At 45.7% G+C, this 18,493-nt stretch overlaps 1 protein-coding gene across 50 annotated transcripts in view; it reads right to left on the bottom strand.

Moving 5' to 3' along the window:
- The window catches only part of nfasca (neurofascin homolog (chicken) a), a 156,355-nt gene that overhangs the window by 82,864 nt on the left and 54,998 nt on the right, over positions 1-18,493 (bottom strand). For 11 of the 50 annotated variants that reach the window (XM_090205391.1, XM_090205400.1, XM_090205396.1 and 8 more), the window contains exon 1: positions 11,261-11,637. The exons of 30 other annotated variants lie outside the window; for them this stretch is intronic. The gene's annotated coding sequence lies outside the window, so the exon portion shown is untranslated. Of the gene's footprint in view, positions 1-11,239; positions 11,638-18,493 lie in introns of those variants that run through there. 9 more of the 50 variants (XM_090205397.1, XM_090205404.1, XM_090205425.1 and 6 more) reach the window with 5 other exon arrangements.

Below are 18,493 nucleotides of genomic sequence, written 5' to 3'. Positions count from 1 at the left end.
TACGCTCGTTTGTGTATGTGTGTGTACGTGCGTGCGCGTGGTACAGAGAGAACCTCACCTGCCCTTGACTCAGAGACAAGGTACACTAAACAAAGATTGCCTCCAGTCATGTCTGGTTGCCGAGGTTACGACTGAGGAAAGATCCAACATCTAGCAAAACATTTCCTTTATCTCTCAGACAGACAAAATCCCCTGCCCGAAACAGTCAATATACAGTATTTAACTGACTAAAACCAGGCAGAGAAAACAACATTGATATACACGTAATCTACAGATTTACAGTCAGCCATGCTCTCCAGTGTGTTGCCCACGCATACCGAATGAATATCTACACACAGGAGCATGTCATGCAAAGTGCAGAGTTTTTCTTTCTTTATGAACACAGTCATACTGTAGTTCTACATCCAGCAGCGGCTCTAAGCTAACTGACTGATGTCTATGTCCTTTGTCTTACAGTTATTATTGGGGATGAGAATGATACTTTAGGCTTTGGCCACACAGAGGCTATGTATGAAAAGCGGAGGTCAAGAACAGGCCAGTCATGAATCCGTAATGAACCTCCCTCTGAGGCTGCTGCTCCATTTGATGGGTCCATAGAGTATGTAACACACACACTTAGAGGGACCATAGAGTATGTAACACACACACTTAGAGGGAACATAGAGTATGTAACACACACCCTTACAGGGACCATAGAGTATGTAACACACACGCTTAGAGGGACCATAGAGTATGTAACACACACACTTAGAGGGACCATAGAGTATGTAACACCACCCCTAGAGAGACCATAGAGTATGTAACACACACGCTTAGAGGGACCATAGAGTATGTAACACACACACTTAGAGGGACCATAGAGTATGTAACACCACCCCTAGAGGGACCATAGAGTATGTAACACACACACTTAGAGGGACCATAGAGTATGTAACACCACCCCTAGAGAGACCATAGAGTATGTAACACACACGCTTAGAGGGACCATAGAGTATGTAACACACACACTTAGAGGGACCATAGAGTATGTAACACCACCCCTAGAGGGACCATAGAGTACGTAACACACACACTTAGAGGGACCATAGAGTATGAAACACACAAAGGGAGACCAGCGTGTGTGTGTGTGTGTGTGTGTGTGTGTGTGTGTGTGTGTGTGTGTGTGTGTGCATGCATGTGTGTGGGCAAGGCTGCGAGGCCTAATTTACCAGTGTGGGCCCATCTGCCTGGGGTTACTGTGGTGATTAAAGCCATTCTGGAGTGGCTGGTGAGTCCTGCAGTTTTACCTCCTCCTGGGACCTCCTCCCTCTTTCCATCTCTTTCTCTCTCCCTCTTTCTCCATCTCATCCTTCTACAAATGCCATTTTTCAAATGTATCTTGGTTAATTCTGGTGAGAGCATGGTGGTTGTTGAGTTGTCCTATGTTACATCCTCTTGGGACAGACACATACTGTAGACAGACTCATCCCCCACTCCATCTCCTTCCCAAATGTACCCCCACCCATTTCTTCTCCTCTTCCTCTGTCTCTTTCTCTATTGTTTACCTTATCTATTTCCAAGTCAGATTTACCTTCTGTTTTTCCCTCTCTCCAGGGCTCTCTCTCTACCCCTCCTCTCTCTGTGATAACAGACAGGGATTAGAGAGGAGAGAAAGAAGAGATTGAGGAGAGAGGTGTGATTAGAACCCCCAGGGACTACGGTGCTAAAATGACTGACAGCAGTGTGTGTGTGTGTGTGCATGTGATTATGTTCATCTGCGATGGTTGTGAAGTGGTTAAAAGGTGTGATTTGGAGTGCATGTGTGTGAGCGTGTGTGAGCGTGTGTGAGCGTGTGTGAGCGTGTGTGAGCGTGTGTGAGTGTGTGTGTGCGTGTGTGTGCGTGTGTGTGCGTGGTCTGTGCGAACAGAAAGAGTGAGCGTGTGTACGTGTGTCCATCACAGGAGGTTGGTGGCACCTTACAGCAAAGGACGGGCTTGTGCTAATGGCTGGAGTGGAATCAGTGGAATGGTATCAAATACATCAAACACGTTGTTTCCATGTGTTTGACGCTATTCCATTCACTCCGTTCCAGCCATTATTATGAGCCGTCCTCCCCTCAGCAGCCTCCTGTGTGTGTGTGTGTGTGTGTGTGTCCATATGTGTGTGGTTAAAAATAGGGTGAATGGTTTTGAAGCTGCTGACAAATCCATTAATTTAAGGCTCAGAAATCTATCAGTGGAATAACAACAAGCACCAGAACCTCCTCCTACCCCCTATCCCCCCCTCACCAAACCCCAAGGCACACTCACCACTCCTCCCCCGGAGCTAATTAAGGCCACTAGGCACATCTCTCAAGCCACAATGCTGCCCATGCTGTCACAGAAGCTATGCGTTATGGTAAAGAAGAGCCTTCTATCCAACTCTAATCCGCACACTGTCTTTCACTCACAGCACACCATCATGAGCACACACACAGTCAGCCAGTAAACACGAATAAGATGAAGTGGGATGAGGTAGAGATGATGTCATTAAGAGACCAGGAAGAACTTATGTCTTTATGGAGCCACCAATTCCATTAATTGTAATCAGTTCCGTTCACTGAGTGTTCTGTTAGACTCTGAGTGTTGATGTACTAGGAGAGCCCTGTATAGAGAACACAATAGAGAGTAAGTCTGAGCATGCATCCCAAATTGTACTCTATTCTCTATATAACACACTACTTTTGACCAGAGCCCTATGGGCTATTCATGAAAGTAGTGCACTAAATAGGGAATAGGTTGCCATTGAGCTCTGCTCAATAGTAGTGCACTAAAATGGCATGTATTCCATATATTATAGGCTCTGGTCAAAAGTAGTGCACTATGTAGGGAATAGGGTGCCATTTGGGACACATGCTCTGAGTCTGCCACTAAAGCACTGTCTATGAGCAGGCTTTTGTTCTAGCTGAGGAGGGAGGACTGGCTGGGGTAAATGTGATTACTTCCGTTGACGCTTCTTTTCTGCAGACCAGACAACAGATGACTGACACCAAATCCAATCAGATCCTGAGTCCAAGCCTGAAGCCACTGACTGTGTCATTGAGCGAAAGGGAAAAGCACACGGGGTAATATTAAATAAGATAAGATCAAATAAACTTTATTGTCCCCGAACGGTAATTTGTCTTCGACAAATTTCACCAATATACATTAGAATGTATGTGTCTGAAGCGTTTAGCCTTTGGATAAACTGTTGTGGATATATAACATAGCTTATCCAGTAACTCAGTCTGTTGTAGCATAACCACAGGGAAGATGTCATGTAAACCTGGTTACCAGACATTCTGACTGTAGCCTTTTAATGGAAATTCACACAATCTAACGCAGGGTTGAGTAAAAACCAAATGTCAAATGCTAAAATACTAGAGTATCTGTGTACATACAGCGTATCCGGAAAGTATTCAGACCCTTCCCTTTTTCCACATTTTGTTACGTTGCAGCCTCATTCTAAAATGTATTTTTTTTTAATTATATATATATATATATATATATATATATATATATATATATATATATATATATATATAAATGTGTTAAAAATTCTGAAAACCTGTTCTGCTTTGTCATTATGGGGCATTGTGTGTAAATTGTGTGTAAATTGATTATTTATATTATTGTGTAAATTGATTATATATACTGTATATATCATCAATTTACACACAATTTACAAACAATGCACCATAATGACAAAGCAAAAACAGGCTTTCCGAGTTTTTTTTCTCAAATTTAATCAAAATAAAAAGCAGAAATACCTTATTAAATCAGTATTCAGACCCTTTGCTGTGAGACTCAAAATTGAGCTCAGTTGCATCCTGTTTCCATTGACCATCATTGAGATGTTTCTACAACTTGACTGGAGTCCACCTGTGGTAAATTCAATTGATTGGACATGATTTGGAAAGGTACACACCTGTCTATATAAAGTCCCACAGTCGACAGTGCATGTTAGAGCAAAAACCAAGCCATGAGGTCGTATTAATTTTCTGTAGAGCTTCGAGACAGGATTGTGTCGAGGCACAGATCTGGGGAAAGGAACCAAAAAATGTCTGCAGCATTGAAGGTCCCCAAGAACACAGTGGCCTACATCATTCTTAAACAAAAGAAGTTTGGAACCGCAAAGACTCTTCCTAGAGCTGCCCGCCCCGGCCAAACTGAGCAATCGGGGGAGAAGGGCCTTGGTCAGGGAGGTGACCAAGAGCCCAATGGTCATTCTGACAGAGTTCCAGACTTCCTCTGTGGAGATGGGAGAACCTTCCAGAAGGACAACCAGGTCTTAATAGTAGAGTGGCCAGACGGAAGACACTCCTCAGTAAAAGGCACACGAGAGCCCGCTTGGAGTTTGCCAAAAGGCCCTTAAAGGACTCTCAGACCATGAGAAACAAGAGTCTCTTGTCTGATGAAACCAATATTGAACTCTTTGGCCTGACAGCCAAGCATTAAGTCTGGAGGAAACCTGGTACCATCCCTACGTTGAAGCATGGTGATGGCAGCATCATGCTGTGGGGATATTTTTCAGAGGCAAGGACTGGGAGACTAGTCAGGCTCGAGGGAAAGATGAAAGGAGCAATGTACAGCGAGTTCTTTGATGAAAACTTGCTCCAGAGTGCTCAGGACCTCAGACTGGGGTGAAGGTTCACCTTCCAACAGGGCAACGACCCCAAGCACACCGCCAAGACAACGCAGGAGTGACTTCAGGACATGTCTCTGAATGTCCTTGAGTGGCCCAGCCAGAGCCCGGAGTTGAACCCGATCGAACATCTCTGGAGAGACCTGAAAATAGCTGTGCAACGACGCTCCCCATCCAAATTGACAGAGCTTGAGAGGATCTGCAGAAAAGAATGGGAGAAACTCCTTGCCTCATATGCAAGAAGACTCAAAAGCTGTAATCGCTGCCAAAAGTGCTTCAACAAAGTACTGAGTAAAGGGTCTGAATACTCATGTAAATGTGATATTTCAGTTTAAAATGTATTATACATTTGCAAAAATGTCTAAAAATCTGTTTTTGCTTTGTCATTTTCAGAATAAGGCTGTAACAAAACTAAATGTGGAAAAAGTCAATGGGTTTAAATACTATCCAAATGCACTATGCACCTTTTACTTGTTTTAAAACATGTACTTTGTATTCAAAAAGAGAATTTCTCACAGACAATGGAAGGCTATATTTCCTTTACTCCAACTGCTACAGACATCAGCATTACTCCCAAAGTTATTCATTATCCGCAGGCTCATTCGACCCTGCAAGGTCCACAGCTCCAGAGACACAGCCGAATCCTGGCAGTCTATGTGTGTGTGTGTGTGTGTGTGTGTGTGTGTGTGTGTGTGTGTGTGTGTGCGTGTGTGTGTGTGTGTGTGTGTGTGTGTGTGTGTGTGTCCTGATGCTGGGAGGAGGGGGGCTGCTACAGTTAGTCAGGGGGACGGCTGGGAATAATATATGCGAATTCTGATGAGCTGCTCTTTCTTAATAACGCTAACTGTCTGTTTGACTTCAATATCATCTTAAGACTTAAGTCTCCCCCCGTCCCATCCTAACAGACAGAGAAGCTAAACGTTGGCTGTGGTTCCTCTCAGACAAAGACATTGACAGGTGACCACTAAGAAAAGCCTTCATTATGGTCACCATGTCACAGTCATTAGCATAATTAAGATTAGTACCATAGGAGTACCCTAGTAGCATCAGTCTTGGAGTCCAATCTACAGTATTTTGTTTACCTCAACAGTAAACTCATAAAGCGTCCTGTCTCAGCCTCAGACATTTGGTGGAGAAGACAGACAGACAGACAGACAGACAGACAGGCAGGCAGGCAGGCAGGCAGGCAGGCAGGCAGGCAGGCAGGCAGGCAGGCAGGTAGGCAGGCAGGCAGGCAGAAGTGTAACCTTTACGAACCCCACAGTATGCATCGTTTTATTAACCTTAAAATATAACAATCTCTCTCTATGTGCCACAATCAGAAAGAGATAAGAGACAGAGAGAGAGAGAGGAATAGAGAGAGAGACAGAGAGAGAGAGAGAGAGGGGGGAGAAAGAGAGAGTGACAGAGAGAAAGAGGGAGAGAGCCTTACAGTTGAAATTACAATCCACGACTAACACACACACACACACAAACACACGCACACACACACACACACACACACACACACACACACACACACACACACACACACACACACACACACACACACACACACACACACATCTGGACAGTCAGTGAAGCTACGTATGTAGGTTATCACCATGCTGTCTGGGGCTTTTAGCATGTGTGTTACAGTATGCTACGGAGTGTAAATGTTTGATAGTGTGTCTTACAGTAGAAGCCGTATAGAAGCCGTATACTAGGGGGCTTTGACTATAAATAACACAAACATACACAACACATGGACAACACACACACACAGACTGAGTAATGTAGGTTAAGCACTTGGCTCACAGGCACAACATATGCATCCCATGGGAACAGAAGACTGACTTCCTGTTCTTCTCATTCATCCCCTTCTCCTCTCCTCTCCTCAACAATTCCTTCCTCTTTTCATCTTTTCTGTTGCTGTGGATTACCTGGCTATATCAGGGGGTTGCCAGGTAATGAGAGTTATGAGTAATGAGAGTTACCTTCCTGTGTTCCCCGACACACAAAATATTCTCTAGAAGATGCTAGAACAAGAACATTCAGTGAGGAACATTCAGTAAGGAACATTCAGTAAGGAACATTCAGTAAGGAACATTCAGTAAGGAACATTCACTAAGGAACATTCACTAAGGAACATTCAGTAAGGAACATTCACTAAGGAACATTCAGTGCAACTCAGAAGCTGCCGGTCAGTTAAAGCTCTAACGTGGGCTTTTCCTCTGACTGGCCTTTTTGTTGCATATGTTTTTTTTTATTCTGCTGATGGGTTTATCAGACAACACACACATGTGCACGCACAGACACACACACACACACACACAAGCGACCAGTTTGATGGGACGGAAACGCTTAGCGGGTGTTGTGACACAAACACACACGCGGTGAAAAGCTTAACTTTATATGACAGAAGAGGAGAGTCGTCAGCGGCAAAAATCTGTTATATAAAAAACTGGGGTTAGAATGGCAGGGATGGAGAGGGAGGGATGGAGAGGGAGGGATAGAGAGGCAGGGATGGAGAGGGAGGGATAGAGAGGCAGGGATGGAGAGGGAGGGATGGAGAGGCAGGGATGGAGAGGGAGGGATGGAGAGGCAGGGATGGAGAGGCAGGGATGGAGAGGGAGTGATAGAGAGGCAGGGATAGAGAGGCAGGGATGGAGAGGGAGGGATAGAGAGGCAGGGATGGAGAGGCAGGGATGGAGAGGGATGGATAGAGAGGCAGGGATGGAGAGGGAGGGATAGAGAGGCAGGGATGGAGAGGCAGGGATGGAGAGGGAGGGATGGAGAGGGAGGGATAGAGAGGCAGGGATGAAGAGGCAGGGATGGAGAGGGAGGGATAGAGAGGCAGGGATGGAGAGGGGAGGGAAAACAAGGAGAGGGATATGAGGGGAGGTGGGTGATAAAATAAAGGGTTAGAGGAGGCGAGAGAGAGAGAGAGAGAGAGAGAGAGAGAGAGAGAGATAGAGATAGAGATAGAGAGAGAGAGAGAGAGACGTGAACTCTCACACAGACATCCAAACACATGAACAAAACATGCCTACAATATCCTGTGGCCATGCAATACACCATATCACTGTGACAAATTGAGTCCCAGTATACTTTAGACACTATGCAAACTGGACTGACATCTACGGTCTCTTTCCCCTGTCTATTGAAGAGAAAAAGGGCCAGTCCTATAGTGAGAATATGTTTGCATCTGCCCCCAAGGGTAGTTGAGATGGGGGGATGGAGGAATGGAGAGAAGGGTGAGCAGAGAAAGGGGGGGTGAGGTTGATTTGAAGGCTCCAGTCCAAATATTAACAGTGAAAGGCCATCTGTATCCATTAGGCCTCTCCCCTCCTCTGTCCTCTCTCTCGCTCTCTCTCTTTCTCTCTCTCTCTCTCTCTTTCTCTCTCTCTCTCTTTCTCTCTCTCTCTCCCTCGCTTGCTGGCTGGCTATATTAACCTCTTCCTCCTACCGCCTAGGAACAAAGGATGAGGCTCTCTTTCTCTCCTCACTCGCACGCTCTCCCGTCTCTCTCTCGCCCCTCTCTTTCTCTCCCCTCTCTTTCTCTCCCCCTCTCTCTCTCCACTCACTCTCCTCTCCTTTTTCTCTCCCCCATCTGTCTCTCTCTCTCCACTCTCCCCCCCTTCTTTCTCTCCCCCCTCTCTTTCTCCCTCCGCTCTCTCCACTCTTTCTCTCCCTCACTTTCACACTGTGTACCATAGGCTGACCCACTACTCCAAATGTACGCAATAACCCTCCACACACACACACACAGTGTCTAAGAACCCCTCTGTAACACAGGCACACACACACACACACGGACAAGCAGAGAGACACACATACACTACCCCATTGTGCAGTGCACACACAACCCTCTACCATGTCAGTCCTAAACCTGGCCCAGCCATGCTCTTGTTCCTGCGTGTGACTTGATGAATTGGAAAACATAGGACAAGGAACCCTGTGATTGTGAATGATTCCAAAGCCGGATTGAAATGGTCAATTGCCAGCGCTTGTTCATGATTGTGGTGGTGGTATCAGCGCTCCATGTGCAACGTCCACCCTACCTTGGAGTAACGTCATTATTGAGTTTGATGGACAGACAAGTATGACCATTAGTATATGCATACAAATGTGAGTGCATGTGTGTGTAGGTATGTCTGCTTGATTATGCACAAGTGTGTGTGTGTTGATTTTCTTGTGTGTGTCTGTTTTCGTGTGTGTGTCTGTTTTTGTGCGGGTGTCTGTTTTCGTGCGTGTGTCTGTTTTTGTGCGTGTGTCTGTTTTCGTGCGTGTGTCTGTTTTCGTGTGTGTGTGTCTGTTTTGGTGTGTGTGTCTGTTTTCGTGTGTGTTTGTCTGTTTACGTATGTTTGTGTGTTTTCGTGTTTGTGTGTTTGTTTTCGTGTGTGTGTCTGTTTTCGTGTGTGTGTGTCTGTTTCCGTATGTTTGTGTGTTTTCGTGTGTGTGTGTCTGTTTTCGTGTGTGTGCGTGTGTTTTCATGTGTGTGTGTCTGTTTTCGTGTGTCTGTTTTTTCATGTGTCTGTTTCCATGTCTCTGTTTTCGTGTGTCTGTTTTCTGGTGTGTGTTAACCTGCCGATGGATTCTTGTCTCTTCCAATAATCATTGTCTTTCCCAGTGTGTTTGGTGTGTGTGTGCGTGTGCGCGTGCATGTGTGTGCATGTGCATGCGTGCGTGCGTGCGTGTGTGTGTGTGTGTGTCTGAATAACGGTCAGCTAAGGAGAGTTCTGACAAAGAACTCTCATCTGTCTGACAACGGCTCGAAGCTGGAACACCGCTGACATCACAGAACACACACACAAACACCAAGACAGCAGCATCACCACATTACCAAACACACTGGGAGAGACAAGAAGCCATAGGCAGATTACTTTAACACACACACACACACACACACACACACACACACACACACACACACACACACACACACACACACAGAAACACACACTCATGTGCACACACTTGCGGGGGAGTGGTATGACAATGGCATCACCAGGTTTCTAACAGAGACAGATGGAGTAGCCATAGACAGTACACACTGATCACAGGGGGCTGGCGAGGGGAGGACGGCTCATAATAATGGCTGGAACGAAGTGAATGGAATGGTATCAAACATGGAACCATGTATTTGATCAGTTCGGTACCATTCCATGTACTCTGTTCCAGCCATTACTATGAGCCCGTCCTCCCCAATTGAGGTGCCACCAACCTCCTGTGACACAGACACACTAGACAGGCAACACACAATCACTCAGTACAGACAGACAAAGTATGAATGACCACTGGTAGAGAGACAGAGTATGGGCAATGGCAACGGGCAATGGGCAGCAGCGACATATACACTAGACTGATATGGTTGACAGAGGTAGCATATAGCCTGTGGTCCCAAAGACATGATCAATAACAGCAGTCAAACTGTGTCAGACGGACCGATCAGTGCGTGTGGCAGTATTGACAGCGCACACACTGTTATTCTTCATTTTAACCAGCGCATGGATCATGATGAGTGTCCTTTCTACCTCACAAAGCTTAGAACACAGCAGAACATCCTTCTAACAACGGAGCACCAGACAAATCTGAGAAGGCAGTAATTAGACATGCAGCTGGGCTGCATCAATGATTTGATGATTGGTTAGGCTCCATTCTGGTTCGTAAAAATGAAACAACTCGCTTTTGTTAAAGACAAACACCACAGGACAAAATGGAACCATGTATGACAACAACAAACAAACTGTGTCAGCGTTCCTCAAAAGAGGATTGTAAGGATTTTTCATGACCATGAACGAAAACATTATTGTATGATAATATCCCAAATTGTAAAATAAATAAAAATGATAATAAAAGCCTTTTTTTTCCGGCAAAGCACGGTAGAGTGAACACGTATAACCACGATATCGAAATATGAATGAAACGTCCATATGCGAACACACACATACACAGCGGCAAAATAAGAGCTCTGCAAATGAGAACACACACACTTACCATCTCTATGACAGCCTTTGAAACACACATGGTGGCGCACTCTAACAAAAGCATCTTTCCGCCGGGCACAGACTGCACAGACAGCACAGACAGCACAGACAGCACAGACAGCACAGACAGCACAGACAGCACAGACAGCACAGACAGAACAGACAGCACAGACAGCACAGACAGCACAGACAGCACAGACAGCACAGACAGCACAGATTGCACAGACAGCACAGACAGCACAGACAGCACAGACAGCACAGACAGCACAGACAGCACAGATTGCACAGACAGCACGGACAGCACGGACAGCACGGACAGCACGGACAGCACAGACAGCACAGACTGCACAGACTGCACAGACTGCACAGACAGCACAGACAGCACAGACAGCACAGACAGAACAGACAGCACAGACAGAACAGACAGCACAGATAGCACAGACAGCACAGACAGCACAGACAGCACAGATAGCACAGACAGCACAGACAGCACAGACAGCACAGACAGCACAGACACACACACACACACACACAGACACACACACATGCACACACACACACACACGCACACACACACACACACGCACACGCACACACACATGCAAACACAAACACACACACACACACACCTCTGAAGAGAGACAGATTACCGATCAGTGGAGGGTATCTGACCAGGTGAAATTGTGCTCCCCTAGAGAACACTGCTTCCCCATCACAGGAAGTCCTAGTCTGGTCCTCTGGGCTCAGTGTTATGTCCCCCCTGGTACATCCAGATCCAGGAAATAAAACTGACTGACAGATCCAGTCACACAGGAAGAAACAGAAAACAGGACAAGTTGATTTGATAATGCTACAGAAAGACTGATGCCTCCTCTCTCTTTCACACTCTATTTTCTCTCTCTCTCTCTCTCTCTCTCTCTCTCTCTCTCCCTCCCTCTCACTCTCTCTCTCTCTCTCTGTGTCTGTTTCTGTCCTCGCTCTAGCTCGTTCCACATCCACACATCCACACAAACACACTCACAAATACAGATCTCCATCTGCTGCCGCCCCCTTGCCTTCTCCCTGCCCACCTCATGAATTATTCATGGCCCCTCCCCCACGCTTGCTCAGAAACACACGCGTGCACAATCGTTCACACACATACTCACACACACACACACACACACATAGAAAGAGACATATAAACACACACATTGACACAAACTCACACATGTGCATGCACTATCACACACACACAGCCAAAACCAGTCAAAGACACAAAAATACATCTACACACAAGCACGCTCAAGCACACACACGCATACATAGACAAAGACATAAAAGCGCAAACACACACATCCTCCATGCGTGAACACACATGCAGAGCACACTCGCACGTATAAGACACAGTCAATCGTGCATGAACACACACACACATCACAAACAAACACACACACACACCCAGGCTCGTCCATGCGTACTGCTCTGAGGCGTAGCAGCCCACCGAGGTAGACCCTCAACTGGGGAGGATTACGTGGTTCTTATGGTCGACCCTGACACGGCTGGACGTGGGGTCAGGCGGCCAGAGATAGAGGGAGCGTGTGGTGTGTTTCTCAGGAGAGAGTGTGTGCACACGTGCGGGGTCCTGGGTGCGTGTGTGTGTAGATGGGGCAGTTAGGGCGAAGAATGTGTGTGTTTGGGTGTGTGTGTTTGGGTATTCTGTTGTGTGAGGGGGTGGGGGTTATCTAAGCATAGAGGCCATAGGGGCATGTTAAATATCCCCAACAGTGTCTTGAGTAGGCTGGGGGGTCACAGAGGAGCAGTAAGATGAGAGGGGGACGGGGACGGGGGACGGGGGTGTAAAGAAAGCAATAGTGTGTTGTTTAATCAGATTGGAGGGTGAAGGAGATTTGGGGGGGGGGGGTGAAGGTGTAGAAATCCCCTTGTGGCCTCTGGGTTTGACCTCCTCACCTTCCGTCTGTCTACCGCTCGCTCAGCCCATCCTCACCCAATCAACCGCTCCGGAACACCCTTACCCAACCAATCAATAACCCCCACCCCACCAGTAACACACTAAATCGCTAACCTAACAACAGCCCACCTCCAACCACAACCCCCCCCCCACACACACACACACACACATACTTAGAGATATGCACAAACAGAGACACACTTACCCGCGTGCACGGACACAGATACACAAACACACTTTCTCTTGACTGACTGATTCTGTTGCTTCGCACCAGAAACACACACAAGAAGAGACAAAAGCACTCACAACACAGGCCAGAAAATGGTGACAGTGTCTTATAGTATAGAGCTATGGGAGACTGCTTGAGCGTACATTGAAGAGTTTTGATGAAGAAATGCTTTGGTTGATTGTTGTGATCACAACCACTTGTTGTAATGTCTATCTTCCTCCAAGAGTATGTGTTTATCAACATCAGAGTTTAAGAGGCTGTGTAAGTAGCTGATTCACGCTGTAGCTAGAGTGGTAAAATTAGACAGCAGGAGTCGTCTATGATATTAGCGTCTCTCTCTAGCTATGAGGGTGAGATAGATGGAGGATTTACCCAAGAAAGAATATATATTGGGGGGGGGGGGGGGGGGGAGAGAGAGAGAGAGAGAGAGAGACGAGTCCCACGTCAGAGTTTTATACAGCATAGACAGTATAAAGGACGACAGATCTAAAATAACTGGGCTCACTCTTTGCCAGGGGACAAGTGATAATTAACTGTGTGGTCGACCCCTTTATCACAAACATGCACATACACACACACGTTACCCCATCCCATGATATCTTCCGGTTATTGAACCCTGTATGGGTCCATTCACCCTGGGCGATTTATACTGCAATTCCCTTTAATCAACAAAGACAAGTCAGTAGACACACACAGACATACACACAACGATCGCAGGCCTCTGAAAGTGGACATAAGTGACTCATTATTGTCCTCCCATTAATGAGTAAGTAAATCAAATGTTCAGATGAGCAGATCAGAGCATCAGGGGCATGATTAGAATGATGATCTGGAACAGGAGAATGCTTCCTGCTTTCCCACTCTGACCTTGTCTGATGACTCAGGTCTTCTTTGGTTCAAGGGGTCAAATAAAAGGAGCCATATATTGAACAGACGTATTATTTATCTGGCTAATAGAAATAGAAAGGTTGTTAAAGGTGAACTCTACGAGTCCCGGTGCCCTAGTGTCTCTCTCTATCGCTCTCTAGGTCAACAACCAACAGTGGATGAGCAGCACTGGTACAACTTCAGCTCCAGTCCTGCCTAGAGGGCCAAAGCAATCTCTGTCTGCTAGTTCTCACTACTCATTAGCACAGTCAGTGGGAGTCATGTAAAAGAGTTTTGAGCACCTGGGAAAGCTATTTATAGTGTATTCAGAAAGTATTCAAAATAGTTATTTTCCTCGTCAATCTACACACAATACCCCATAATGACAAAGTGAAAACTGTTTTTTTTTTACTCCTCAGTAAAAGCCACATGACAGCCTGCTTGGAGTTTGCCAAAACGCACTTAAAGGAGCATCATAACCTAGAAGACTAAAGGCTGTAATCGCTGCCAAAGGTGCTTCAACAAATTGCTGAGTAAAGGGTCTGAATACGTAGGTAAATGTGATATTCCCCTTTTTTTATTTGTAATAAACTGTTTTTGCTTCGTCATGATGGGGTTTTGTGTGTAGATAAGGAAAACAAACAATTTGATACATTTTAAATGTAACAAAATGTGGAAAAAAAGTCGTGGTCTGACAACTTCCCAAATGCACTGTATATCTAATCCATGGTCATTATCATTATATTACTGTAGCTCTAGACATCCATTAGCTTCAGGTGTCACATTTGACCATTTCATTCCCTTGGTGAGATCAATGTACTATTGACAGGAGTGTGTATTGTTATTCATGGTTAAAATGGTTGAAAAAAATCCTTGAAAGAAACAAAGAAAAATGTGCTGTAGCCCAACACACACACACACACACACACACACACACACACACACACACACACACACACACACACACACAGCTGGTTGTATTCTCGCTGTGGGTCTGTCTGAAAGCCACAATGGGTTTTCCCTAATGGTGGAGGGAGAATGTATCACATTCCGTCTCTACTGACGTCTGTAGTGTGGGCTCCAGAAGTTATTGGGGTGGTCAATGGGGCTCTGTGTAAAGGGTTTGCATATAGAGAAGAGGGAACACATCGGGGGCAAAGAGACTGAACACAAGTGTCCGAGTGTCCAAGCTTGTTTACTTGTACAGTACGTACAAGTCGAGCAAAGAAGCCAAGGCGTGCGTGCGTGCACACACACACTCACACACACACACACACACACACACACACACACACACACACACACTCTCACACACACAGACAGATGGTTGAACATAAAAGGCCCCTTGTCTCATTGGCATCAGGTACCACGCTAATTGAGCTGTTTAAATATTTAAAGCGACAGAGAGAGGGAATAAAAGAACAGAGGGAGGGGGTAGCCTAAAATTAGGGAGGGTGAGAGCCGGAGGAGGATAGAGGGGAGAGAGAGAGACGAGTCCGAAATCAGGGTTTTAGAGGAATAGAGAGCCCCTTGTTGTTTTCGCGCAGAGAGAAAGAGATAGAATCGAGACATGATCATGGAAAACAAGCTATAAAGAGAACAGAGATGAGAGGGAGAAAAACAAAAATTTGGAGCACTAGCTAACAGCATTACATGGTGTTTAACCCGGCTGGACCCCTGGAGCGGAACACTGAGTGATAAACAGTATGTCCCAGAAGCCGTTGTTTATCTCCCAGTATCTCTCAACTGGACAGAGAGGGGCTTCATTAGCAACTAACAACGGGGTTAGGAGATGTGTTTGTGTGTGTGTGTGTGTGTGTGTGTTTGTGTGGCCTGATAACGGCACAAGAGGACTGAAGCATAATTACAAGAACGCTGTGTGAGCACGTGAACCACAAGAGTTTTAGTCACGCTCAGAATTGGCATACACACAAGCTTTATAGCACTTTACAAGCCCTTATAAGCATGACATAACGGGTGTTTACGCATTCAAGTGCACATCGTTTACTAAGGGCGATGCTTGAAACGTTGAACCACAAACTCACCAAAATCAAAACTATGTTTCTACAGCACATGTGCAGCTGCTCAAGGCTACTGTGACTATGACTGACTGTCAAAACATTTACACAACATTGACGGTTTAAATAAGCATAAAACACGAGGCATTTTGCCTAGACTCAGTGACACACTGAATTCCAACAAGATCTCGGAGTTTCCCGTATTATCGATGAACGATCTAATTTTGACTCATTCATTCCTCGTGGTTACAGGATCTAAACAGAAACAAATGAAAGGTTGACAGTTTAGGCATGAATTCCAAGTGGTTAAGGTTAGGGCTATGGTTTGGGGTGGTCTTAAAACAAAACGAATTAAGAACAAAGCACTGTTTCCATCAACTGTTAGCAAGTATTCTCATGGCTTGATAGAGCATTGTGACCTGATGTCTGAGCTGCAATGCTCCGAGCATCATGAGTTTGCGCTCAGTGCTGGGCATTTGTTTTTCCAAAATGTTTGTGCGCGCCGAGGAAGGCACATATTAACATTTTCGGGGGCCTTTTCAAACGTCCGAAATCGAAGTCTATTCCTAGTGATCAGGCTGCTGAATTCAGTGTTGGGTAAATCCATTTGAATTCAGTGTTGGGTAAATCCATTTGAATTCAGTGTTGGGTAAATCCATTTGAATTCAGTGTTGGGTAAATCCATTTGAATTCAGTGTTGGGTAAATCCATTTGAATTCAGTGTTGGGTACATCCATTTGAATTCAGTGTTGGGTAAATCCATTTGAATTCAGTGTTGGGTACATCCATTTGAATTCAGTGTTGGGTACATCCATTTGAATTCAGTGTTGGGTAAATCCATTTGAATTCAAACACTTTTTGACAGCAGCCCTTTTGATTTGAATAAAACCTTCCATACTATTTGCTCATTGTAGAAGTGTTCAGAAAGTGACTTTTTTGGACCTGAATGTCAAAACATTCAAGAGATTTAAAGTGCTCAAAGTTGACCCGTTTTGCCTACCCCGCCTTACCCTGAGACATCCATGTCTTCATCGCTGGGAAAGGTAAACGGTGGGAAATGATATCATTTAAAAGCTTAAGAAACAGGGTTGTCAAACTATTTCATGATTTGCTGCTGAAAAAAAAAAAAGATTTACCATTAAAGAGGTTAAAGTCAATTTGACTTCATCTGAGGTTTCTGTGTTTCTGTGCCCGCCATCGGTTGAGACACGACATGCCCTTGAATACAGGGCGGGTGTCGTGTTTAGGCTGATAAATGTACTAAAATGGGAATCCAATTGAAACGTTCAAATGATACCACAAAAACGGTTGGAGGTCCAGACGTAAGTAAATGACGTGAATGGGGCCATCTTTGTGGTAGCAATTAGAAAGTTACAATTTCAACTCAATTCACATTTGAATGGTGTACCAGATAAATTGGTCTGAAGGGATAGGTCCATTCTATGAATTGCATTTCTATGATTGAAATGGGTCGATTTGAGCACTGTCCCTTAATGTTTTGGCATCCAGGTCTAAAAAAGTAACTTTCTGACCCCTGCTTCCATGGGCAAACATGTAGGGAATGTTTTGTTTCAAAACAAATGGGATACTGTCAAAAAAGGGATTGAATTCAAATGGATTTACCCTGTGTGATGTCTTGCCGTGTAACATCTAGGCTAACTGGCAGGTGTGTGGCTGCAGTGGTTGTATATAATTTTAAAGGACTTGTTAAATGAATGGTCATTTGTTGAAGTGTGTTATCCTAACATGGCTGCAGCTCCAGTAAGTCTGACTTTAGATCTTTATTGCGTGTAGGCCATTCCAAATAGCCAGCACACAGCCAGAGATGAAACAGCATCACTAACTAGCGTGCAGCACTGTCACCCCAGGACACTGACCTCCAGGGCAGCAGGTGACAGGTCAGCGGGCTGAGCCCAGAGTGGAGAGCCCTAGGTGGGGCTGCTGGGCAGCTGGGCAGCTGGGCACTCTGCTGGAGGGTCTGGAGGGCTGCCTTCTCTCCATTCAGCTCCAGGGCTTTCAATGAAGCACCACACTGGGCAGGAGGACAGCCAAGGGACACATGAATCATACACACACAGAGGCAGGCAGGCACACACAAACACAAGCATAGACACACACACACACACAAGCACAGGCGTGCAAACACACACCAGTGCACGGAAGTAAGCAGGCACAATTCTTTTTTATTTCCATGTCAACTGAATGAGACCATAAACCCTGTGCGTGTCCAATCCACTTCCTTGTTCTATTAGGAGATACTGTATAACAGACCTGTGCTTGAAAAGGAGCATCCTGGCCTGGCTTCTTTAGATCAATGTTACAGTCACATGTCTCTGGGTAACGACCACCGCCTCTTCCTGGACCAGGACATACTGACCTGACTGACCGGGTTGTCTGATGCTGTTTGTGACCGAGACATGACCGCTCACCAAAGGGACACAGTGTGCTCAGCTGGCATACACACACACACACACACACACACACACACACACACACACACACACACACACACACACACACACACACACGCCTTCCTGAGGTGTGTTATCACAGTACGCACAGTCACTGCTGTTGCATGAAAACCACAGAACTACTAGGGTTAATAGAAAGAGTAAGCAGCCAGAGACAAAGAGAGAAAGGATCATGTAGTCCAGACAGAGAGAGAGAGAAAGAGAGAGAGAGAGTAAGAGAGAGAGAGAGAGAGCGAGAGAGAGAGGGAGAGAGAGAGAGAGAGAGGGAGCGAGAGAGGGAGAGAGAGAGGGAGAGAGGGAGAGAGGGAGAGAGAGGGAGAGAGAGAGGGGGGGGGGGGGAGAGGGGG

This window comes from Oncorhynchus mykiss, chromosome 17 (assembly GCF_057628025.1).
Source record: "Oncorhynchus mykiss isolate SJ-2025 chromosome 17, ASM5762802v1, whole genome shotgun sequence".
NCBI lineage: Eukaryota > Metazoa > Chordata > Actinopteri > Salmoniformes > Salmonidae > Oncorhynchus > Oncorhynchus mykiss.
Note: the sequence above shows the minus strand (reverse complement) of the source record. Positions and strands in the feature narration are given on the sequence as shown.